The 26267-nt window shown below is 39.9% G+C and overlaps 1 protein-coding gene and 1 long non-coding RNA gene across 4 annotated transcripts in view; one reads left to right on the top strand and one right to left on the bottom strand.

Moving 5' to 3' along the window:
• The window catches only part of LOC123257145 (protein trachealess), a 56714-nt gene extending 30766 nt beyond the window's left edge, over window positions 1–25948 (bottom strand). The window contains exon 1 of the mRNA XM_044714978.1: window positions 25894–25948. The gene's annotated coding sequence lies outside the window, so the exon portion shown is untranslated. The remainder of the gene's footprint in view (window positions 1–25893) is intronic.
• LOC123257147 lies at window positions 1234–26267 on the top strand. Of its 3 annotated transcripts, none has more exons than XR_006507134.1 (5): window positions 1234–1488; window positions 1706–1730; window positions 25493–25548; window positions 25614–25846; window positions 25918–26267. It is a non-coding gene; the product is annotated as an uncharacterized LOC123257147 (long non-coding RNA). The 3 variants fall into 3 exon arrangements; XR_006507133.1 differs by having other exon boundaries at window positions 25408–25548; XR_006507135.1 differs by lacking the exon at window positions 1706–1730 and having other exon boundaries at window positions 1260–1304; window positions 25408–25548.

Below are 26267 nucleotides of genomic sequence, written 5' to 3'. Positions count from 1 at the left end.
TTCACTGCGCCACTCTGCCGCAAATAAGTCTCCAAAGACTTATGAGCCGGTTCCGCCATAAATTCTCTGACATCTCCTCTTCAATTATGCAATGGAATGTTTTATGTGCTCTGCGGACTCGAGTGCATAATTCCTTGCGGCCAGGACCTGCGTAGCTCCACAGAGTTGAGTTACTTTAACTGATTAGTGTCGAGTGAGTGATGAATAAATAACAAACAAATTATCACTCGGCTTGGCTTTAAGGTAAGCAAAGTATCCGGGCTTCCACTATTTGCGTCTTTTTCCCAAACCTTCAGTTCAACCCTTGTCGGTTTGTTTGATCCGAAGACAAATTACCGCCAAAGTAACCAAAACTTGGCTAGAAAAGGAGAAACACAAGCCTCAGCTCGGAATAAACAAATAATGTCCGTCTGAGGCTTACTCCTGTACGCTGTGTACATATTAAGTACCGAATCTCATGTGAAAGGTTGAAAATTTGGTAAAATCACCCACTTTTTTCTCTATGGTAATTAAGTTGAAAAGTTTTAATTATTTTGAAAAGTTGTATTAATTAGTTTGGTTAATTATTATAATTACTCTAAGTTATAACTAAGTTCTTGCAAATTTCAAGATCTGAAAACAAAAAACACTTAGGGTAAGATGGTAGACGAGTGATCCCAAGGAAGGAGCCAATCTCTTGAGCTTATCCTCTGCACAAGCTTGGAGATCTTTGTTCAAAATGGCAGACGTTGTTTGTCATTAACAGCCCTCCAGTAGCAGCAACATCGAAAGCTACATAAACAGCAGTAATCAGTCACATCGAGCATCGACTTTCCAAGTGAATGGGCGGGACGTGACTTTGCTTGGTAGCCGTATAGAAGGAGTGATGCTCACACATAGAAAGACATACATACATATGTATATAAGCGAATGTATTCTTATATACAATGTATATGGGACGTGGTGCTCTGTCCCTTTCGGCTGTAAAATCATTTGTATTCTATTTGCTTATATAAAGCGAAGCTATAACATGGCCCGAGCTCCAGTCCCCCGCCCTCTGATAAGGGTATCCCTGCTCGTCTACCAGCCAGCCCCATGTTCACTTATTTACTTTTGCGAGGGCCTTCTGTCTCCCTCTACCCAACTCCAACTGCATCTGTCTGTATGTTTGCATTTTTTTCTCGGTTCGAAATGTGACTGAAATTTTAATGCCAAAGTTTTGGTTAGACCTCTCCCTCAATTTCTGATGTTGCTGTCTTTTTCATTAAAATTCCACGCTTAGTTCCGAAATGGGGATGGTGGAGCAAACAGAAATATAGACGCATGTGTGTGGATTTATTTTGCTAAAGATGTATTTTTTATTATTAAAAATATATTACAAAAACTTTCGTTCAATGACATAACCAGAGAAATTATGTTGCTTAATCTCAAATCAAACCAATGTAGTTGGGATTTAAGTGTAGATGGTGTTATCTGTTAATCAAGGAAAATAGGACATCCTGAATATATGTATGTACTACACCTGTGTACCTTTTCCCTCGAAATGGAGTGCCCCACATTAATCAGACAATATAGAAAGTCGACTGGTGTATATTATCAAAAATCAGTTCAATTTCATGCATAATGAATAACAGCCACTTCCACTTATTTGGAGGGAAATGGCTGAACGAAAATTCAAATTTAAGAATGTAATACAGCTCTTTTCATCAAGTTTCTTTTGTTACAGGTTGGAGTTGCATTTGCTTGAAAGGGTGAGAAATGTTGAAACATTTTTTATTTGCATCTCAAGACCTTAACTCCCTTTGCATCCCCCGGTAAGCACTGTAACTTTTTAATGAGATTTAATGGCGCCAGGGGGAAATGGCACAGGAACCGAGCTGTAAGTGAGCATTAAATCATTTTGTAGGAATGAATAAGGAGCCTTGGAGACCTTGAATGGAGCCCTAAAAAGGTGGGAGTACCCGCAGTATCGGTTTACACCGTCCGATCATAAATCTCTCCCTCAGCGATAAGCAGAAAATATTCAAAATGAATTATGAAACTTTGCTAGAAGCAGAACCTGAGAGTAAAGTTTTGCCCTCCCCACAAACGTTTACACAGATGCATATTCATCAAATCATAATTAGACTGTGGACTGAACGCTTTTTTGTCCTCCTACTCATAAGGAGCAGCACATGTCCACCAAGCTGGGCATGTATTCGGCACTTTTGACCGAATTTCTGTGGTCGCAAGTGTTAATAATGGCATTTGATCCAAAAGTCCCTGCCCCAAAGCGTGGCTTATCGTCTGCGGTAAATGAAATTAAATTGTCCTTTTTCATTTTGATTGTATATCAGTGTGGAGAGGTAGCGAGCACAGCTAGAAGGGGGTTACAGCGGCCATAAATTAATATTACCGTGTGTGTCAAAGGGAGGCAAGAAAAACAAGCACACTGTCCACCCTCCACCCACTAGAACGAATAAACTAATAAAGCATATGGAAGAGACGTCGGAAATACGTGGAGGTAGGAAAATGTTACATGTGACGATGCCTTAGGTGAGAGGGGATGGGAGCGAGTCGACGAATGTGTGCGAATAATTCGACTGGTGTCAGTTTGCTGTCATTTCCAAGGGGACCGGCCGCATCACAAAAACGGAGAATAAGGGCGGTGGCACTGCTTCGAAGGAAGCCTCCAGTGTCAATCAATTTGTGCCAACAGAAATGAGCAATGATAATGGGCGGAAGTCACCAGCGGCTAATTGCAAGCAATAGAAGTACCTACACTTTGGGCAACTGTGAGGAGAAATCCATGTGATGCTTTAAAAATTGACAATACATATAATAAAAACTGAAGAAATGCAGAAGTCTACTTTATTTTTACAAATAAATCTGTAAGTTACCCTTTTCTCGATGGGTAGCTACAAATTTAGCTACGGTTGTTGACTGGTTTCAAATGATTTTCTGTGGTTTGTTTGGTTTGGGTAATTGCGGCTATTCAAGGGACAAGGATACGACCGGAGACATGTGAGGCTTAATGACACAAACGCACACACGCGCTCAGATAATCACTGACCCTCCCCGCCTCTGCCACTGCCTTCGTCACCTTGCACCCCTCATACTTTTCATTTGAAAGCCTTTTGTTGAGACACAAAGTCATGCATTATTCATTGCACGGTCTCACGAATTTTTCCTTATTTTCTTGTTGTTGTTATTCCCAAAACGCTGTTCAGCAAGTGAAAATTTAATAAAGAGAAATTTCTTTTCGCTAACCAACTTCCTGCTCTTTAATGAAGAAGTCGAAGCAGGGAAACCAAAGATGACAAAGCGGACAAGGAGTGGTGGCAACCTGCAGGCTTAGTCGACCAACATAATTTAGCTTTCTGTGTATTTTGTTAATGCTCAGAAGCAATTATTGTTAATCGAATGGTTTAAGCAATAATCAAGAAACGCTTCGGCCATTGTATGCAACCCATGTATGGGGTGTGGGGAGTCTGGCAGTTCCGATAGCTCCAAATCATAGACTAGTATTCGTAACAACCTGTTAAAGAATAACTAACAATATACCTAATAGATCGAAGAAGGCCCACTAAATATATATAAAATACAAATTTTGCGAAAAAAAAAAATGAGAATGCATACCAAATGCCAAATAATGTCGCAAATGAAAACACGTGCACAAGGCGTAAAATTTCCACATCTCTCACCTTCGCCACATCCTTTTCTTTCCACCCTATTCAGAGGGCTTCAATTTTTTTTCCACCCATCTTAGTTTAGGGTTGCGTTGCAAGCAGGACCGAAATTGTTGGGTGCCAACATTAATTTTATGTTTGTTAATTTCTTTTATTTTTTGTACAAATTTCCCGGCTATTTCATGGACATTTGCATATTTTGTGCCTTCATCGCCCCGTCGGAAAATTCCTGGTCGTTTTGCAGAAAAATAAAGAAAAAATAGAGCTAACAATTGCTACACAAATTAAAACACAGAAAAATTACAGCAAATTTATCGTCTGTAAAGACGTTGAAATGTCTGGAAATTAGTTCAACTAGAGTTTATATTAAAAAAAAAAACCAAAAAAATATCCCGAAGTCGGAGGCTGGCGATTTGAGGTTGAGCCAAAGAACCCGGATCTTAGCAACCCTTTGGATCCAAAACCTGCACATATGTTGCATTCAGGCCACTTGAAAACATAGAAAGGGGTAAAATATTTTAGGGTTTTTTGCTGGGGAAGGCGGCAATGTGACTGACTAGCAAATAAATCTTCCATTTCGATTTAAAGTGTGGCGGGACCCAAACAAGATTTATGGTCCCATTGTCGATTTGTCCGATTACAAGGCCATATAATCGAATCCCCGACCCCTGTTCGGCCCTGTAATATCCACAGATGATGTGGTCCATAAATCTTTGCAATCCCATCAATATTATGACTTGTCAAATTATGTTGCACTTGTGCCTCATCTTAAAGCTTTTTGTTTTCCCATTTCCGCCTTTTTTTACTTGTTTTCCCTTTATTGGGTTTTATTTCGCGCTATTCTGTACCAGGATGAGATCCCTCGAGGGCAGTTCACGGCATCGACCAGTTGCAATGACCAATTAATGCTAATTTCAAAAGGGTTGGCTCAACCCCTTCAAGTCACAAGCTATTAAGCATTTCCCTCCCGGGTGGGTGTCCTGTTTAATTAGCGAATCTTAGCGCCGTTGAAACATCTGCCTTGAAAGATTGTTGCATTTGAGTTGGTAAAGTAGTTGAGATTGTTTTAAGTTTCTTCTTTCATTTTTTAAAGCACTCATTTGAGGTCCTACAAGGGTTTTTGAGGAATATCAAAGCAACAGGGCCGAAAACAGCTTACTTAGCTTCAGTTTTGTGTCTCTATGCCAGAATTCGAGGCATTCGATTCAAGCAACTACATAGATAGCCAATTGGGATGTTTGATTGATGGGGGACAGCTTGGTAGGACTGACCCCAGTATAAAGACTAAAAGAAAACTGCCCGATTATGTAAATCCCGCTGACCTATGAACGGCAGCAAGTGTGCAGAATTGCGAAATTATGGAAAGTGGGAAACTGTCGGGCAGCGTCATTTGTCATCATAACTATGGAACGGGCTACCAGGCGGTGGTTGCATTCTAAACAAGAGAAAGGGATCGTTAATGAAAAAATGTGTCAGCAATAAAATGGTAATCATGATTTACATCATTGGGCATTATTTTTGGGGGATAGTAGACGAGCCCCTGGATCTATTTCGCCCCGTTGAAGAACGTGATCACAGCCGTATTTCTTTCGCAAAATATTCATAATTCAACGCTAATTGCACACTTAACACGTTTACGATGGTTTGGTCTAATTTAGGTCATTCGGTTTCATCTTTCTAAATTCGACTTATATGATTTTGAATACAAGGGTAGAACTCCGATCAAACCACTGACTAAAAATATGGTTTTGATATGTTATTACTACCTCCAAATACCGAGTGACTTAGAAATTTGAGACCACTGGCCTAATAAAATTTTATGTCTTTTACTAAAGTTTCTGAGCTTTCTTCTAGTCAACAATAATGCTTTGCAACATCATCCCCTTAAGAATTTAATCTTGCGAATTTTTGTTTGCATTTTTTAATTTACTGCATTTGGGTATAAAATCGAGCTCCGATAAGAAACTCAGAATTTCCCTTACCCGATGGATGGCATTGTTCCATATGTGCGAGCTTAGCAACAACCATAATTCAAAGGAAACTCTGATCTCCTTGGGTAGCTTTCCTTCTAGACTTCTAAACCTTTTCCTCCCCGGCATCCACTTTCATTTCCATTTGTGAAACGGATTTATTTTTTAAAATGCCGCAGGGATCGATTATTACCGTTCAAATTCGCATAAAACGTGCGAGCTGCCAGAACGATTTTAAAAGTCTCGATACGACAATGTTTCAGGGGGTTTACCCTCACATGGGGTGCGCTTTCTTGTTCTTTTTTAAGTGAGTGGTTGGGGGCTAGGCAATAATTTTAGGAATTTGAAGTCAATCCAAAGTCGCATTGAGTTTTTTGTGCGAATTCGCGATATGAATCTCAATAAAAATGCATTTAAAATGTTGACAAAGGACTTTGGAACTCTATTCCCATTCCGATGTTCATTTTTGGCCATTTCTCGGGGATTGCGAGAAAGTTTCCATGTCGCACGCAATTCGCTCGTAACTTTTTCGCAGATGAGGCCAGAAATGGAAATCGAACTGAATATGCCCGAATGCTCATAAATTCCTAAAGAGTTTTGCCAAACACATTCAAATGGATAATTTGCAACAAATTTGGGCAGGGCTCCATTATGGCTAGGAAGAGGATGAAAAAACGGTTATTTTAAACCCTAGTAAAGATTCCACGTTAAGATTTCAATTGGCATTTGAGTCGGTTATGAGGAGTTCTAGTACTAGGTAGTTTGAGAATAAATTTTGTAAACTAAAATGCTCATCCCTTTAGGAATTGAAACTTTTATTGAAATCAATTTAGGCAAAGGAACGGGGCAATGAGAAAAGTCAGAAGTTGTAATTACTCAAGTCATCTCCCGTAAATGGGAAGTAGAGTAGAGAGACTGGAGATGGGGACAGGGCTAATCAGAAGGGTTCTAATTGATCATTTGTACCAGCCATCACACTGATGGACACATGAGAAGCAAGGCCATAATGACAATTCAGCAATTGCTAAATGGTATAAACAGAATTAAAATAAAAATTAAATTACCGCCCGATCCCTGCAAGTGGAACCTGTACGGCACCAGAACACAGATCACGAGCACGTGTCCATCCACTCTAGGCCAGGTTTAGAAGTGCTTTTCTCCAAAGATGGCAAAGCTGCGAGTCGGATCACTATGGATGCCAGTCAAGTTGCTCGTCTGCGGAATTGAAGTTCAATATATGGTAACACCCGCAGACGCTTTGAGATTTAAGCCAGATTTGGTTAAATTTAAATAAAGGAGCGATCTGTGACTTAAATGCAAAAGAATAACTTTATACACACTCCTACTTGCATTTACTCTGGTTTTTGCGATTCCGTGAATTCTCACCCCCTTTCTGTCTTTTGATTTATTAGGTTTAATAAATCGGGCTGCAAGTTCCTTCCCATTCACCCAAATACCCACAAGCCCTAGCTTTATTTCACGCTCTAATTTTTTGATAAAAACTGGTAGCAGATGGAGTGCCCTTGGCCACATCAATTCCGCATAATTTATCCATAATTCAAATGTTTGCCCATAAAAATTGTCAGCACAAATTAGCAGTCTGGTGGGGCGATGATAGATGCATCCTTAAGACAATGGGACTCTTAAGTTGCCCCAAAGGATAAGCGAGCACTTGAGAGCGCGAATCTTAATTTCTTCTCATCAGGACACTTGAATTTTTGAAAGGGGTTTCGATAGCCATTTCTTGGCATATTATAACTTAAAAAGTCCATTACTCATCTGAAACCCTACAGCAGAAAGAGGTCATTTTTTATATCAGATCCCCTTAACCGATTTCCTCTGTTCCATGACGAAAGTGTCGTTGCGTGACCCCTGTGACATATGTGGAAGCAGAAGGATACGCTAGCCTGGGCTACCTATTCTTGGGGATGCTGCTTGACAAATGATGCCACTTCGCTTGTGATTTATCAAGAAGTCGAAATTATAAAAATATTTTTGCTCAGCTAATATCTGTTCTATGTAGGATTAATGGTGGGCATTTGAAAGAGCCGATTCAGAATATCTGTAAGTTTACGTTGTGGCTCTTGTTCATTCGGGGATGTGGTGCGTCGGTGGGCGAGATTGTGGAAAGGGGGTTCGGTCATCTAGCCGCTACCGTTCTAGCACTCCAGTTCGACTCGGCCTTTGTCCGGCTTCCCCTGTTCGCACTGCGTATCGATTTTTGCCAGACGCTACAAACGTGACGCGAATCATCAATTGGTAAAAAAAAAACCTGCGAAAAGCCGTTTTAAAGAGCAAGCGCTTTACACTGAGATAGAAAGATTTTCCGAAAATACAATCTTACATATAAGAAAAAAGGAAGTGTTTGTTTAACACTAAAAATATGTCGCTTCAGTCTTTTCAGCTTTCTCAATGTTCAAAGAGTCAGAAATTAGTAATGATTACTTGTCCGAGGTTTCATTCCACTATCTGAAAACTTTTTATCAAATGTGTGACTTTAAGAATGAGTTTGCAGCATGTTCGACTTAAGTGCGAACCGCGAACATTTATCTTAATTGCCATTCAATTGGGGGCACCAACGACAGCTTCGATTTCAATTTTGATACTCGCGGATTCCGCGTCTGGTATCTGGATCCTGGAGTCTGAGCCTCCAACATGATGGTTTGTTTTCTTTAGGATTTGAAGCACTTCTCCTGCAAACACCGATGCTCACAGTTTGTGCAACTAATTAGCATTTTTAATGGGTAATTCTTGTAGGCATCACCTCCAAGCAGATTCCAAATGAAATGAATCTGTGTACTGGCGGTGGATGGATTTGATTTAAACAGCAGTCAGCCGCAGGAGGGAAGCAAAGAAATGGAAGAGGATGTCGAACATTGGATTAATGGAAATTGTATTCATTTTCAGATGAATGATTGGATTAATTCTCCCGTTGCAGAAACAAAAGAATACACTATCCTTAAAAAAGTCTATATTCAAATATTTGCGTGTGCAGGGTTTTTTAAGCATTCTATTTATAGTTCATTGTAGAGACTTCTGTAATCTCTTGTCACCAAGCTTAAAGCCTTTTCTTTCAATTTGGAAATAACCTTCGGTCCATCAGTAGTGATTATCCCCGAGGAGCAACTCTTTTTCATGTGTCATCGGAAATTGCCCCAGTCTAACCCATTCCATCGATAACACGCCTCATGATTACCGCTGCACGCGCTCGCTAATAAGCCCCGACACCGGAATCGAACCATTCTTAATCCAAAGCAACCCCAAGCCTGAAAGATAATGTTAACCCGTTGGGTTCAAGACGAGCCCCGGCCTTTTTGGTGTCGTATCTCGCTCTGTCATCGACCAAATAAATGCGAAAATGCTAATTTAACCCTTCTTATTATTCATAGTCTTACACTTGGCCGCATCAGCAATGAAGATGAACTAAAACCAGACTAGAAGAGTTTCTCATCCCCTCTGCTGAGTGATAAATTCTTTGATTTCCAAGTCGTGGGAGAAGCTCCCATCCTCGGGGATTACTCACCCATTCCCCTCCATGGATCTTTGTATATTAAGACATTTGTCAACTTAATGTCGAGGACACTTATTTAAGTTATTAAAATATTTCGCCTTCAGATATGGCTAACTATTCTGAGAGCGAACTAGAGATGCCGTTTTTTGGTTTCTTTTTATTGACACGTGTCTGGCTTACGGCAATTTCCCGTCTTTACAGAAATTGGTCCGATTTCTTCACCGACTCGTGTGAATTGTCAAGCGAATCAAATGCGACGCGTGCGGGTGTCAATCAATTGGGAATCTATTGTGAATAATTTACTTATGACATTTTGTGGCATTTTTATTGAATATTTATTGGGGAAAAGTCAAACTACAAGTTAGGATTTTTCGGCCAAGTTTATGCCACCTATTACCAATGTGCCCTCATTCTCTGCACGCGTTCAATGTGCCCAAAATTCCAAAAAATGTGAATTATTTACCAAAGATATCCATCATACTCTCAAAAAATGTATTTTCCAAAGTTAAAAGAACTACGGGTAAAAACCCGGTTTCTGCGAGAGCTTTTTTGCCTCCAAGAGTATAGCGAATTCCGCGCATTTCACAATTTAAGAAAAAGAATCCTTAAAGCCAAAAAAAGGAGCAGCCGAAAACTTTTTTATACAAAAAACCAGTTATTTATGTCGAAGCGTTCTTCAAAATGTAAAACAAGAAAAAGTCAACTAAAGTTAAAACCATTATTATTTTGTTGGGGAATCTATTTTGTAGAGGCATTTCTTTGTTTTCAAAACACTGTTGCCCAAAATTTCGCAGTCCAAAGCCCTTTTGTTCGGCACGGGAGTAGCCTTAATACCTAAGTTGAAAATTCTTTGTTCTTGCCTCCACTCTTTCTTCCCATTATCTGCGATAATAACCAAACTTAACCCTAATAAAGTACAAATGGGACCAATTCGAATTCATTTGGCGCACATGCGAGTTCCTGGATCTCCAGATTCATGCGTCCTGGGTGGAATGCAAATTACACACGCGGGCGCCAGATAAAAGCCCTGCGAAGTAACCCGCAATCTCACCCACTCTGAGTCATAAAATATGTCATATTTTAACAAAATGTTGCAGCATAATTACAATAAAGCCATTCGGCATGCTCCACTCCGCTCGCTCTCCTCTTCGTGGGATTCTCATATGGGACAGATAACGACTCCGTAATGAGTCCTTCCTCGTCAGAGGCAATGGCCTGACCGGCAAATGGAAATAATTTTAAAACTTGGCTGCCATTATCTATTACTCCATAAATGCAGATAGCAAAGGTAGCGTGCAAAAGGTCGGCAATCGGACTTGGGAAGGACTCGAAATAAGAGATGCCCAAGCTTAGAAACTTGTACTCTCAACATGTTTGGCTTTTTTTTAATTTTTACACAAGGTTTTTCTTACTATTTGTACGATTTGTATCACTGAAACACATAAAAGTATTTCAAATCGAGACCATCATCTCAACCCTCACTTAAAGACCTTCAGTATGCACGGAACTATCCCTTCTCCCCTCTTTGCTCCGCCCTTTTCGAATAAATACAATTCTAGGCTTAATCAGGACGTTTCCATTTGGCTTTATTGCTAATGAAGGAACACATCATAAAGTTTCCGGGCTGACCAGCACAAATATCTCAATTAGCTCGAACAAATTACTTTACTACTCGCCTGGGAATTCGAATAATACAAATGAAGATCCATTGAGATTTAGGATGTGTAGGATGACCTCTATGCAAAGTGGAGGAATAATTAAATGAAATCGATAAGTAATCTAAACGAAACGCTTCCAAATGAAAATAGAAAAGGAAATTATTCGAGCGAGCGAAAACAATAAAAAAGTTCAATTACCATAAAAAAAAGATTTGTCTACGTTTTACACCTCTACGACGACGGAAGATTAATGAGATTTCCCAGCGAGAGCCAATAAAAGTTTGCGCGAATTCCGCAGGGAGCTGAGGTGTCAAAGTTTAAATGGTTCCGAAATAATATAATTGCTGAGCAGGAAGCTGTCGTGCACTGCCTATAATTAATATGCTAATAAAATACCGAATGTCAGTTGAACAAGGACTTTTGACAGGCGACAGGCCCCCGTACCTTTCATTTTTGGCATTTTGGGGCACATATTGAAGTTGGCTGTAAATCATGATTATCTTTTTATTGCCGACATTTGCGGGGTCTCTATATGAACTCAACGTTCCACCCCCTATGTCATAAAGGAATGTCCTCGAATTCTAGTGGGGTGGCCTAACGAGAGTCGAAAAAGGAAAGGGCCCGAGTCAAATAGATGCTCTTTGACTCCCCGACCAATACTTACAGGTCAAATACGGACGACGGAAGTACAATTCACTTGGTCTTACCACTCCAAATGCAATCGCATGGCCAAGGAGGGAAATCGCCGCTAGAGGACATTCCAATCGAATGCCATTCTATGATAAAAATCGTGCCAAGCGATAATCCACTAAAGTATTTTGACCCGTCGCCTTAAAGAAGCTTCAAAGGAATCCAGAGGCGATGGGCGATAGCTTTTCGGGCAAACTGCCAACTAAATACAGTGAGATTAGTATAAACTCGATGGCGACGCCGTTACCCGGGCTCAAAGTGCCATCCCAGACAATGCAACATAACAATAATGTGCACTTTTATGGACAGTTAACGGCTGCAGTTACCATAAACGCATTATCCCCCTGTAAGAAGGACATCCGTGGAATACCGAAAATATTCCAAGGTGTGAAGATTTCGAATCTGATAGAAGTAAAGTTTACTTTGGAATGCTGACTACGACGCGATGAATTCATAGTCGTGTGATAGGATAAAAGCTTAACTTTATATTTTGAATGAAAGATACAGTATTTGGACCGTAGTAGTACAGTAGTTTAACAGAATGGAATAAAGTCTTGAACTAATATAAGTCTCAAGAAACGGAATTTTAAAAGTATTTATTAAATTTTCTCCACTCAAAACAGTTGCTTTGCCTTTTGATAAAACCAGACCATAAAAGCTAATCTAGCATCTAAATGGCCGACCACAAATCTCAAACCACAAAAACTGGGAAGCAACAGTTAAGCCGGACCCCAAATTCAAGCCATAAATAAGGACTAGCATCCAGAATCGAGCATCCAGCTCCCAGAAAACAACGAACCTCCCAAAGAAACCATATAAATTAATTATTTATAGTCGGGAAGCAATTGGGTTGGAATAATAAAACGATTTGCAGGTCCCACAACAAAACATGATTCACGACTAGGAGTGCGACGAATTATTACCAAAACAGATTACCAGACAGGGCTTAAATTATGGCACCTGCAGGTTAAATGGAGCTCGATATGGTCACAATTTAAAGTTTATTTACCCCCAGCCCGGCATTTTACTTTGCTTTTCTTGAGCAACAAAAGATAATCAAAGGGATTGTTGGAGGGAGTGGAATGTTCTAAGGGATGGGGCTGTGGGAGGCAAGTCTAAATCTAATTTAAAGAGCCAACCCCCGGCCAACCCGAACCGCCTCTAGCCAATTATATTAATACAGTTACTTGAATTTGGGCCTCAACTTGTGAGCAAAGGCGGAAGGGGGTGGCTTGGTTCGGGGAGGTGGAAAAAGTGTCTCAAAATTGAATTTGCATAATTTTAACAGCTCGACTGTGGCTTCGAAGTGGCATATTGACAGTCGGCAGGAGCCGGAATGGAAACGATGTTTTTGATTTTGATTATGCAAATTTAAGTGTCGGAACAATGTTTGTTCATCGGAGCTGAAACTCAATGGGATTTATGCCGCCCCCGAAATTGCAGAAGCCACTTGCTTCTTAGGTTAATTCCTAATGAACTAAAAGAATATATGAATATACCAATTAAAAACTCATGCTTCGTGCTGAAATTGTTTGAAATGAATAGTCTTGTAAACAATTTTTTATATAAGTTTTACTTACTTTTAAGTTTTTTGTTATTTATTTAAAAAAAAGTTAACAGGGAGTTAGGGACTTGAAGAGAAGCCAACCGCTATCGGAATGATCACAAAAACTAAGTACGAATTTCGTTAGATTATGCCATTTTATTACTGCTTTTTGGAAAATTTTTTTGACTGCTGGGTGCTTGACATACGTTCTACCTTGCAAAGACATTAATATAGTATAGCATCTTAAAAGCAACCAGGTAAAGTTAGAGACCAATTAAGAAGAATCGCATGATCCGATTTAAAATTTCAACGCCCCTCCTATATTTCGGAAGTTCGTTACCAAAGCCCACAATCAACCCACAAATTTGCTGCATTAGTGCGAAATTAAATTATTGTTTACAAGCACGTAATTATGTTTTGAGAGCGAACGCGCCACCACCCCTATTAAAGGGAACCCCTTTGCTTTGGATGGCAGCAACCCTTAGAGGAATTGTTGCGTGACAATAAAAACCAAACGAACAATGCTTCCATACGCTCCTGACTTTGTTCCTCCCTTTTTTGTTGCGGGTCTAAATTCGATTTTAAAATGTAGGAACAGGGAAAAGGCACATTCGTTAGGAAGCCGCTCTGGACTTCCTGACTTTCACAGCTTGAACGATCGAAGGAGAGGGTGATGGCCTGGGATTATTAGGAAATTTGCATATGGTCAGCCAGAGGTCAATTTCGAATTTAATCGTATTCAATTTGGAGAGGATTTCTTTTTAATCCTCTCAAAGAAAAGGCAAACATCACACAGATAGCCAATCTTTAAAGTTTATTTTAAGGTTAAATGAAAAGGAAAGGCGTCCCAGGATAGGCATTGCCTCTGGGAACAATTATTGGCGTTCAATTTCAAATAAAACGTGCTTACTTCTTGCTAAAAATCATCTCAGAGATTATGTTGAATACCTTTATCTGCTGCTGTTAAGTATTGAGTATGAATACCTTTGCTACTTCGCTACTGAAGAATTGTTAGTCATGCTGAAACTTTTTAAAAGACACTTTCGCGATTTAATGAATTTAGTGTGCGTTGATGATGTCAGAGAAGCCGGTCTAATCCAACCACTCAGGCGTTTTAATAACAAAGTATGCGGAGACTTTAATGAAGTCGTTTGTATGGCAAAGCATGGTTTAATATGCAACGCCTCAAATAACTGAATACTAAGTGTATTAAAACTACAATTCAAAGGGTGGAGAGATGAAAGGGTCCATAAAAATGTCGCCAGTTGTGCGACCACAAAAAATTTAAGAGTTTAATCGTCACTCTGGAATGGTTCTTACAGTGGGCCCAGCTTAATCTTGACTATGTATATATGCCGCCTTTGAGATACATATGCATGGTACATTGAGTTATCTGGTCCTGACAACAGAATTTTTTTTTAGGGTGCATATATGGGTGTGTCAGAGTTAGCGACTCGAAAAAAATCAATGACAAAATCAAGAAGAGAGAATTTCAATTGAAACTCATTGAATTGAACCGAATTTGGGCATCTTCCGAGGCAATTTTCCCCAATAGTTTATCCATCACAATCAGCAGCAGAAAATTAAGGGGTCGAGCATATTGGGTGAGAGAAATCTTTTCTGCTTGGCTAGAGGCCAAAATGAAAGGAAGCGAGTGGAATGAAGAGGAAACACAAACACAGCAAACAGGATGTTCATTAGGCTCGCTGCACTTTCCTATTAAGTCTGGATTTGTCCAGGGTTCATCGGTCATAGAAACCACTAGTTTGGGGGTTAGAGAAATTAAAATAGAGAAAGTACTGAGGACCAACTAATGAATAATGCATGAACAACTTAATTTCAACGCCTGTGCCTCGCTCTCGAGGATTAAATGATTATCTCCGACATTTAATCAACTGAACTTGACCAGCAAAAAGGAGTGGGTGCGTCAATTTTGGGGATAGGGATGTGCTCTTATTCTCATTAGTGCGAGGGATGTATGTACACATCACCATTGCACTTTCGCATACCCGAACACTGCGTTTACTCATTAAATTTACTTTGTTTGAATTCTTATTCATAAACTAATTCGAATTCCTTTGCGGCCCTTTGGCCAATACAATACAACCAATAATAGTTAAACGTCATGTCCTAGGCAGCTCCAACTGGCCACCTCCTGTTTCATGTTCTTGACAGTGTAACCGGATCCCGAAATTCTGCCTATTCCTTCATGTCGACTTCCTTTGCCCCACATCGGCATACGTAATCCAATGAAACGAATGCTTTATTGGCTTAATGGAGCTGACGAGTATGCGGCAGGGAACTCTGCGCTTATTTGCCTCTCTGTCGTTCCCAAGAGACTTTGAGAGTGTATCGAAATGAAAAAGGACAATTTAATTTAATTTGACCGCAGCCGCAAAAGGACACACACATGAGGATTCACGAGTACACAAAAAGGATGTTCGGCCATAATTCACACTTGTGACCAACATTTTGGGGAGATGGATGAACAGCCATAATTTATAGCCCGTAATTACAATGGTGATACATTTAACTTTGAATTAATCTATTAGTAAGGGAATGGCTCTCTCTTTCATTTACACAACTTATTATATAGTCCTATAATTTACACAATTTTTAAAGCATCTCAAGTCTACCTTTTATTTGTCCTTTGAAAAGCAAAGGTTTTAGTTTGTGTCGCTTCCAAAAAGCATTTATCATTGTTCTCAAACAAATTGCTTGCCCATGGTATTATTTTTATTTATCCTTAAAAGAAAACGTCCCTGCATCCTGTGCTGAGGACAAAAATATTTTCGTAACCTCATGAGGAGCAACATTGTAGTAGGTTTTATTGGATTTACACACCAAGAGCAAAGCCGTCCCCGCCGCGCCACCCCAAACAGTTAAAAAGAAATGTCCATCAATGGTCTTCCTACAAGTCGCATAAATTATCCTTTTCCGTAACGGTTTTTCCGCTTTTTCTGAAGAAAGGAAAGTGCGAAAATTTGCTGTCAGACAAGTGCAAAGTAATGATATGCAATCCAATTTAGTCCCGGATGCCATCCCAACTCGGAACTCGGATCAGCTCTCTGGCCAGGACACGCATCCAGGAACTTGCACATTCATCACTTTCCTGATGGACTCAAGTCGTTTTAAAGGGGACGTTTGGGAAATGGGCAAGTGTCAATTTGCAAGGCATTAGTGGGGTTCAGTGCGCACATCGAGGAGGGAATACCGAGTATGTCCACATATGTACTGTATGATTTACTTTTTGGCACTTGTTCTAATGATCATAAAAAGTTAATACAAACTAACAAAACAAATCGATGCAAATCTTGTTTAATAAAAGTCTAGTTGGATGTCTCCCTGTTTTGGAAGTTGAACTAGGAGCCTTTAATCGTACATCCCTGCTTTAAGAGATATTTTCTAAGACCATTTATCCATTAACAAAAAGGGACACACTGTACCATAAAGGGAGTAATGGCGATGCCCCTTTGGGGGCTACGCAAGAATGCGCCTCATTTAACGACGTTCTCCAAACCTATTAGGACTGCCAGTTTGAGTAGCTGAGAAAAAGGTCATAATAAAAGGGAAACTAAAGAAATTTCTAAACTGTGAAATTAAGACAATTCTGTAGCTAAAAAATATTTTAAGAGAACATGAAAAGTACTTACATACAACTTTAAAAGGGCTTAGCGAATTTACGCTGTACTGTACCTCCTGTACTCCCACGCTTCGACCCGGAGTAGCGTCGCTGGCTGCTGGGACGCTTCATTCATTGACGCCACGCACACGCACACACGCACACGTATTACTTTGGAGCACCGCGAAATGATTTTGGCCCATATTATCAATTTGGATAAAAATTAGGACAATTAATTCCTTGTGCCAGTGTTAGGCCAGTGTTTTATTTGAAAAGACTTGTCAGATTGTTCCGTAGAAAGCTATGTACATATAATTAAAATTTAGTTAAAGCCCGAAACTCACACACACACTGCCGCGACAAGGAACCCGAGCGCGCTTATTGAACATATTGTAATGAGTTTCTAATATTATATTTCACAACAACCATTGCTAAAAATCTTTGAAGCTTTTTTACGGCGATTAAATTATATTAACACGCGATTCGAAGCTAATATATTAAAATTTGCAAAATTTTAACGCCATCTTATTTATTGTGTTGATTTGCGTGCGGTGACTACTAGGAGGATCGAACTTCTATGGAAATGCTCTCGATCGACACGACATGTTGCGTCCTTATCCGATGAACCTGCTCAAACATGTTGCATGAAATTCCCATTGTGCAACATGTTTGCAACGGTTGCAAAAGCATTTTTTCTAATATATTTTTGAATATAGGAGTATTCAAATAAGATCCTTCGAATGATCAGCAATAAATATAATATTTTAATATTCCCTCCGTGATTCGAAGAAAAAAATTGAGGGAACTAAGTGTACTGAGTGTGAGAAGTGCTGAGTGTGGCAAAGTATTTTCCTGCCCTCGAGGGAAATCCGCGGGTATTAAGGAAAGGGAAGAAGGACACGAGCCAAGGCTCGAGGCAGGATTCCTAGCCAGAGTCCAAGGACAAGAGGCCATTTGGACGGCCGCAATGTTTACGCTGCGGTTCAGCTGATGTGTCCAATGATGAGGGGGTGAAGTCTTGGAGAGGGTCGTTGTGCTGTCAGTTTTAATAGAGGCCGAAGGTTTTGATGTCGCTGACGTCGGGTGGACCTCAATGTCCTGACTTGCCGGACTCATGTGTGTGGTTGTAGACAAATCGAATTCCCAGGGGAGCAGTTTCTAATGAAGAAACCAAAGAATGGGGAAGATGACCGGGGAGATGATAGGTCCTGCTCATTTGGTCGAAATTTTGACGCTTTATGAGCGGTCCCTTTAGTGCTGAGTATGCGCAAAAATGTAATTGAATGAATGAGAACAAGAATGCGTAAGCGAATCATAAGGAGTGTCTCACACGCGTCAGGGGGTGTAAAGGTCAGTTTGTCATAAAATGTTTGTCTTCCATTAGGCCAAGGATGTGCGTTCACTATACAACCTCCACTTTGAATCATTGCCCAGCCGGTGGCAGAAAAACAAAACAACACTCGAAAAAACCTCACCCTGCAGAACAAATGTCAGCCAATATAGGCTTCCAAATAAACCTCTTGAGCTTATCTGAGTTGGTGGAGAACGCCTTACGACAGGTATTTCGGGTATCCCCTTTTCGATTCAGATATTTTTTGCTGGTTTGGTTTATTGGCGTGACTTTCAGGTCTTATATACACATACATATACATGCTGTATTTATTATTTTCAGTATCACTTCTTGGCTGGTATTGTTTGGAGTCACGAATGTATTTTCGGTCGGGAGTCAGATTCTATCTGTTACTGAAAAATATTAAAGCTCATGTTACAACTTGCAGACATATATGTACATATTTATAATTCCATGTCAAAATCCAGGTTCCAAAAATAAGCAAAATTATACTGAACGCGCGATTTAGTTTAAAAGAAAAATCTGCATCAAAACCTGGGAACGAGAGGCAGTGTCAATATGAGCCACAGCCAAGCCTGTAACTTTGCCAATTGGGATCCGATTCGAAAGAGGAATACCTAAAAAGATTCGTAGATCGATTCTCCATCAATCTGCATCAAAACCTGGGAACGAAATATTTTTTAGTTTTTTCGTCAATTTCCTGGAGGCTTCTCTTGGACATCCCATGGCAGTGCCAATATGAGCCACAGCCAAGCCTGTAACTTTACCAATTGGGATCCGATTCTGAAGAGGAATACCTTAAAAGATTGGTAGATTGATTCTCCATCAATCTGCATCAAAACCTGGGAACGAAATATTTTTTAGTTTTTTCGTCAATTTCCTGGAGGCTTCTCTTGGACATCCCATGGCAGTGCCAATATGAGCCACAGCCAAGCCTGTAACTTTGCCAATTGGGATCCGATTCTAAAGAGGAATACCTTAAAAGATTTGTAGATCGATTCTCCACCCATCTGCATCAAAACCTGGGAACGAAATATTTTTTAGTTTTTTCGTCAATTTCCTGGAGGATCCTCTTGGACATCCCATGGCAGTGTCAATATGAGCCACAGCCAAGCCTGTAACTTTGCCAATTGGGATCCGATTCGAAAGAGGAATACCTAAAAAGATTCGTAGATCGATTCTCCATCAATCTGCATCAAAACCTGGGAACGAAATATTTTTTAGTTTTTTCGTCAATTTCCTGGAGGCTCCTCTTGGACATCCCATGGCAGTGCCAATATGAGCCACAGCCAAGCCTGTAACTTTACCAATTGGGATCCGATTCTGAAGAGGAAAACCTTAAAAGATTGGTAGATCGATTCTCCATCAATCTGCATCAAAACCTGGGAACGAAATATTTTTTAGATTTTTCGTCAATTTTCTGGAGGCTCCTCTTGGACATCCCATGGCAGTGCCAATATGAGCCACAGCCAAGCCTGTAACTTTGCCAATTGGGATCCGATTCTAAAGAGGAATACCATAAAAGATTCGTAGATCGATTCTCCATCAATCTGCATCAAAACCCGGGAACGAAATATTTTTTAGATTTTTCGTCAATTTTCTGGAGGCTCCTCTTGGACATCCCATGGCAGTGCCAATATGAGCCACAGCCAAGCCTGTAACTTTGCCAATTGTGATCCGATTCTAAAGAGCAATACCATAAAAGATTCGTAGATTGATTCTCCATCAATCTGCATCAAAACCTGGGAACGAAATATTTTTTAGTTTTTTCGTCAATTTCCTGGAGGCTCCTCTTGGACATCCCATGGCAGTGCCAATATGAGCCACAGCCAAGCCTGTAACTTTGCCAATTGGGATCCGATTCTAAAGAGGAATACCATAAAAGATTCGTAGATCGATTCTCCATCAATCTGCATCAAAACCCGGGAACGAAATATTTTTTAGATTTTTCGTCAATTTGCCAATTGTTGGAGGCACCTCTTGGACATCCCATGGCAGTGCCAATATGAGCCACAGCCAAGCCTGTAACTTTGCCAATTGGGATCCGATTCTAAAGAGCAATACCATAAAAGATTCGTAGATCGATTCTCCATCAATCTGCATCAAAACCTGGGAACTCTTGGACATCCCATGGCAGTGCCAATATGAGCCACAGCCAAGCCTGTAACTTTGCCAATTGGGATCCGATTCTAAAGAGGAATACCTTAAAAGATTTGTAGATCGATTCTCATCCCATCTGCATCAAAACCTGGGAACGAAATATTTTTTAGTTTTTTCGTCAATTTCCTGGAGGATCCTCTTGGACATCCCATGGCAGTGCCAATATGAGCCACAGCCAAGCCTGTAACTTTGCCAATTGGGGTCCGATTCTAAAGAGGAATACTTTAAAAGATTCGTAGATCGATTCTCCATCAATCTGCATCAAAACCTGGGAACGAAATATTTTTTAGTTTTTTCGTCAATTTCCTGGAGGATCCTCTTGGACATCCCATGGCAGTGCCAATATGAGCAACAGCCAAGCCTGTAACTTTGCCAATTAGGATCCGATTCGAAAGAGGAATACCTAAAAAGATTCGTAGATCGATTCTCCATCAATCTGCATCAAAACCTGGGAACGAAATATTTTTTAGTTTTTTCGTCAATTTCCTGGAGGATCCTCTTGGACATCCCATGGCAGTGCCAATATGAGCCACAGCCAAGCCAGTAACTTTGCCAATTGGGATCCGATTCTAAAGAGGAATACCTTAAAAGATTGGTAGATTGATTCGCCATCAATCTGCATCAAAACCTGGAACGAAATATTTTTTACATTTTTCGTCAATTTCCTGGAGGCTCCTCTTGGACATCCCATGGCAGTGCCAATATGAGCCACAGCCAAGCCTGTAACTTTGCCAATTGGGATCCGATTCTAAAGAGGAATACATTAAAAGATTTGTAGATCGATTCTCCACCCATCTGCATCAAAACCTGGGAACGAAATATTTTTTACATTTTTCGTCAATTTTCTGGAGGCACCTCTTGGACATCCCATGGCAGTGCCAATATGAGCCACAGCCAAGCCTGTAACTTTGCCAATTGGGATCCGATTCTAAAGAGCAATACCATAAAAGATTCGTAGATCGATTCTCCATCAATCTGCATCAAAACCTGGGAACTCTTGGACATCCCATGGCAGTGCCAATATGAGCCACAGCCAAGCCTGTAACTTTGCCAATTGGGATCCGATTCTAAAGAGGAATACCTTAAAAGATTTGTAGATCGATTCTCATCCCATCTGCATCAAAACCTGGGAACGAAATATTTTTTAGTTTTTTCGTCAATTTCCTGGAGGATCCTCTTGGACATCCCATGGCAGTGCCAATATGAGCCACAGCCAAGCCTGTAACTTTGCCAATTGGGGTCCGATTCTAAAGAGGAATACTTTAAAAGATTCGTAGATCGATTCTCCATCAATCTGCATCAAAACCTGGGAACGAAATATTTTTTAGTTTTTTCGTCAATTTCCTGGAGGATCCTCTTGGACATCCCATGGCAGTGCCAATATGAGCAACAGCCAAGCCTGTAACTTTGCCAATTAGGATCCGATTCGAAAGAGGAATACCTAAAAAGATTCGTAGATCGATTCTCCATCAATCTGCATCAAAACCTGGGAACGAAATATTTTTTAGTTTTTTCGTCAATTTCCTGGAGGATCCTCTTGGACATCCCATGGCAGTGCCAATATGAGCCACAGCCAAGCCAGTAACTTTGCCAATTGGGATCCGATTCTAAAGAGGAATACCTTAAAAGATTGGTAGATTGATTCGCCATCAATCTGCATCAAAACCTGGAACGAAATATTTTTTACATTTTTCGTCAATTTCCTGGAGGCTCCTCTTGGACATCCCATGGCAGTGCCAATATGAGCCACAGCCAAGCCTGTAACTTTGCCAATTGGGATCCGATTCTAAAGAGGAATACATTAAAAGATTTGTAGATCGATTCTCCACCCATCTGCATCAAAACCTGGGAACGAAATATTTTTTACATTTTTCGTCAATTTTCTGGAGGCTCCTCTTGGACATCCCATGGCAGTGCTAATATGAGCCACAGCCAAGCCTGTAACTTTGCCAATTGAGATCCGATTCTAAAGAGGAATACCATAAAAGATTTGTAGATCGATTATCCATCAATCTGCATCAAAACCTGGGAACGAAATATTTTTTAGATTTTTCGTCAATTTCCTGGAGGCTCCTCTTGGACATCCCATGGCAGTGCCAATATGAGCCACAGCCAAGCCTGTAACTTTGCCAATTGGGATCCGATTCTAAAGAGGAATATCTTAAAAGATTCGTAGATCGATTCTCCATCAATCTGCATCAAAACCTGGGAACGAAATATTTTTTAGTTTTTTCGTCAATTTCCTGGAGGATCCTCTTGGACATCCCATGGCAGTGCCAATATGAGCCACAGCCAAGCCTATAACTTTGCCAATTAGGATCCGATTCGAAAGAGGAATACCTAAAAAGATTCGTAGATCGATTCTCCATCAATCTGCAACAAAACCTGGGAACGAAAAATTTTTTACATTTTTCGTCAATTTTCTGGAGGCTCCTCTTGGACATCCCATGGCAGTGCCAATATGAGCCACAGCCAAGCCTGTAACTTTGCCAATTGGGATCCGATTCTAAAGAGGAATACCATAAAAGATTCGTAGATCGATTCTCCATCAATCTGCATCACAACCCGGGAACGAAATATTTTTTAGATTTTTCGTCAATTTCCTGGAGGCACCTCTTGGACATCCCATGGCAGTGCCAATATGAGCCACAGCCAAGCCTGTAACTTTACCAATTGGGATCCGATTCTAAAGAGGAATACCATAAAAGATTCGTAGATCGATTCTCCATCAATCTGCATCACAACCCGGGAACGAAATATTTTTTAGATTTTTCGTCAATTTCCTGGAGGCTCCTCTTGGACATCCCATGGCAGTGCCAATATGAGCCACAGCCAAGCCTGTAACTTTGCCAATTGGGATCCGATTCTAAAGAGCAATACCATAAAAGATTTGTAGATCGATTCTCCATCAATCTGCATCAAAACCTGGGAACGAAATATTTTTTAGTTTTTTCGTCAATTTCCTGGAGGCTCCTCTTGGACATCCCATGGCAGTGCCAATATGAGCCACAGCCAAGCCTGTAACTTTGCCAATTGGGATCCGATTCTAAAGAGGAATACCTTAAAAGATTCGTAGATCGATTCTCCATCAATCTGCATCAAAACCTGGGGACGAAATATTTTTTAGATTTTTCGTCAATTTCCTGGAGGCTCCTCTTGGACATCCCATGGCAGTGCCAATATGAGCCACAGCCAAGCCTGTAACTTTGCCAATTGGGATCCGATTCTAAAGAGGAATACCTTAAAAGATTCGTAGATCGATTCTCCATCAATCTGCATCAAAACCTGGGAACGAAATATTTTTTAGATTTTTCGTCAATTTCTTGGAGGCTCCTCTTGGACATCCCATGGCAGTGCCAATATGAGCCACAGCCAAGCCTGTAACTTTACCAATTGACATCCGATTCTAAAGAGGAATTCCTTAAAAGATTCTTAAATCAATTTAATCTTTAATAATAAGTAGATTTTATCCAAATTAATTAAGTTAAAAATCGAAGAGCATTTTTTTAGCATTTTCTGGAGGCTCCTTTCTAAGTGAAAAATATTTTTATTTTTAGCTACATATTCAGAACTTTTGGACTATCCGTCGAATTCACTTAGATGACATTTGGGATTCCAATTGATTTTTCACTCGCCCTTTACTTTGCTTATGTCTCAGATGTTTGCTTAGCTGATTTGCGGAATGAAGAAAAGAATAACACGGAATATTCGCATTCGTTTGGCAAATAAAAATCCTATGGCAAAAATATTCAAACGTGCAATATTGACACTTGATTTGCATTTATAATGGCTACGTGATTTTTCTTTTGGTTCCGGTTAGGGTTTACTTAGAATGCGGTTTCCTTTTATCCCAAAGCTGAGGTTACGCTTCGTTCGATTTAGGTCCTTAGATTCTCTTGTCTCCCACATCTAGGGTAGCTTTCTTGTCAAATTTGTTAATTTCTCTACCCGTCTGAGGTCCTGGAAGTCTTGTCCTAGAACTCGATTCCGGCATATTGCGCATAAAATATTGAACATCTTGGCTCTGGTTGTTTTCACCATAAAATAATCTTTTTAAGCTGAAAACAAATTACAAATAAGGACCGAGAAAAAAGAGGGCGAATGTGGCATATACCCCTCTATAATTTGTTCAATTTTTTCCTTGGCCGCTGCTTTGCATATTTTTTCTGCTCCTGTTTTTGTATGTTGTCATTCCCCCTGTATTCTCTAACAAATTATAATGTATCGGAAATTGACAAAATTATGTAATGAATAGAAAATTATGCAAATTACAGTGCAGTTACATTTAATAGCGCGACCTTTTTCTGGGCCTCTTCTTTGGTTCTAGACCCAGGACAAAAATCGAATTTTATTGGCTTTTCTGAGCTAGTAACATCACAAAGGACGAAGCTGAAATGAAAATTCCATAGGCGTATGGTGTTCCGCAAAAAAGGTAACTTAAAAGAAATTTAACACAAAAACCTCAAACCTCATAAAAAATTAACTTTGCCAATGTTAAACTCCAAACCGTTGAAGTAGCCTCAAACGAAAAAAACAAGGAAAATGAATCGTTGTTAAAAACGATCCATGTTTATTACCAACAAGGGAGCAATAAGGAAAACTTTCCCGCCCTGCTTATCTTTGGCATCGTTTTTCATATTTAAATATTTTTTGGAGGTAATTAATCATCTAGATTCCAGAAGTAAAAAATCGCAGAAAAAAGACATCCAGAGCTGGATAGAATAATGTCTCTTGAGATAATGTCAACATAAATTGTTACGGCTATTTTCTAAAATGTTCTTGATATTATTTATGTTTCTAGACTGTTGCTTGCATAGTACGCGTCGGTTCCTCCTTGTCAGAGTTGGAAGTAGCTTAGTAATATACTCATAGAAAGGTGAAGTGAATTTAAGGTGTTGATTTTGGTGTTTGGCCGGAGGTTGATTGGCGTCTGAATACTCCATTTAATGAGCCTGGTCTTCTAGAAAATTAATAAGGAAGGGGATGATGTGTTTGGCACACCCCAAGTTTCACTGCTTCTCATGATGTGGTCAGTTTAATCACAAAATCAAAGAATTGCTTAAGGGTTGAGAAGGGTGTTTCTTATTAAATATGCCCCCATCGACTGAACAAAATTATTCTTCAAGTATTTTGAATTGAAAAGACTTTCAGGAACTATAAGAACAATAAGTCACATTATCTATAAAAAATATACAGATTTTATTAAAAAAAAAACTATACTAGAGAAATAAAGTCAATGTTCTTCTCTTCAGGTTTTACCTTTTAGCCTAACAGATTATACTTTTGCATTATTCTCCTTCATAAGCAGTAGCTTGTTATGCAAATTATTCTTACCAGGGCGCTTCCGCGATGGGTCAGAAATTCAGGACCTCGAGTGCCGACCACGCCTGCTGGTAAGTAACCATATAATTATAATTGCTTCGCCCTTGGCTCTAGGCTTGGCTCTGATTCCCTGTAGGTGATGGCCATTTCATTGGAATATAAGGGATGTACTCGCAAATGTAAACAAAATTATGTTTCCATTGTTTAAGCACTTGGCACGCTTACAGTGCTAAAATTTAGAATAATTTTAACTTTCTGGTACCCAGAATTTAAGGATGGAGTTTGTAAATCCATCAAGCCCATCATAATAATATTATCTCAAGGATTCCGGAGCATCATTTACAGAGGGTTAACAGAATTTTATAAATGGTTTGTGTCTTGAGTGTTAACAGTAAAAAGAGACAACAATACATTACCTTGTTTTTCTTATTTACATCCAGACCTATGTACTTTGTGTTGATTGGCTGAATTACTTCTGCGCAAAGGGAAAGTATTTTCGTCGGACTCCTTCCGGATGTGTGCTGCCAGTTCTGTCCGAGATTCAAGTGTTATGCATTTCGCAGAAATTCATCAAAGTCATCGGACACCTTTCAAGTGGAACGGCGTATCGGACGGCCACAGGATTTCGCGTTAAGTCCAAAGTCGCAGAGGAATCAAAAGGAATTATATTTTGAATTAGAGCTTATGAACATAAGTATAATGTGTAAATAGTTGAAATCTTAAAGCTTTCAGTTCCATCTTATTAAATGGATCTTATTGTTTTTATAGACGCAATTGCCAATTTCTGAGA

This window comes from Drosophila ananassae, chromosome 2R, assembly GCF_017639315.1.
Source record: "Drosophila ananassae strain 14024-0371.13 chromosome 2R, ASM1763931v2, whole genome shotgun sequence".
NCBI classification, from domain to species: Eukaryota; Metazoa; Arthropoda; class Insecta; order Diptera; family Drosophilidae; genus Drosophila; species Drosophila ananassae.
The sequence above is the reverse complement of the archived record's forward strand: the minus strand, read 5'-3'. Positions and strand labels throughout refer to the sequence as shown.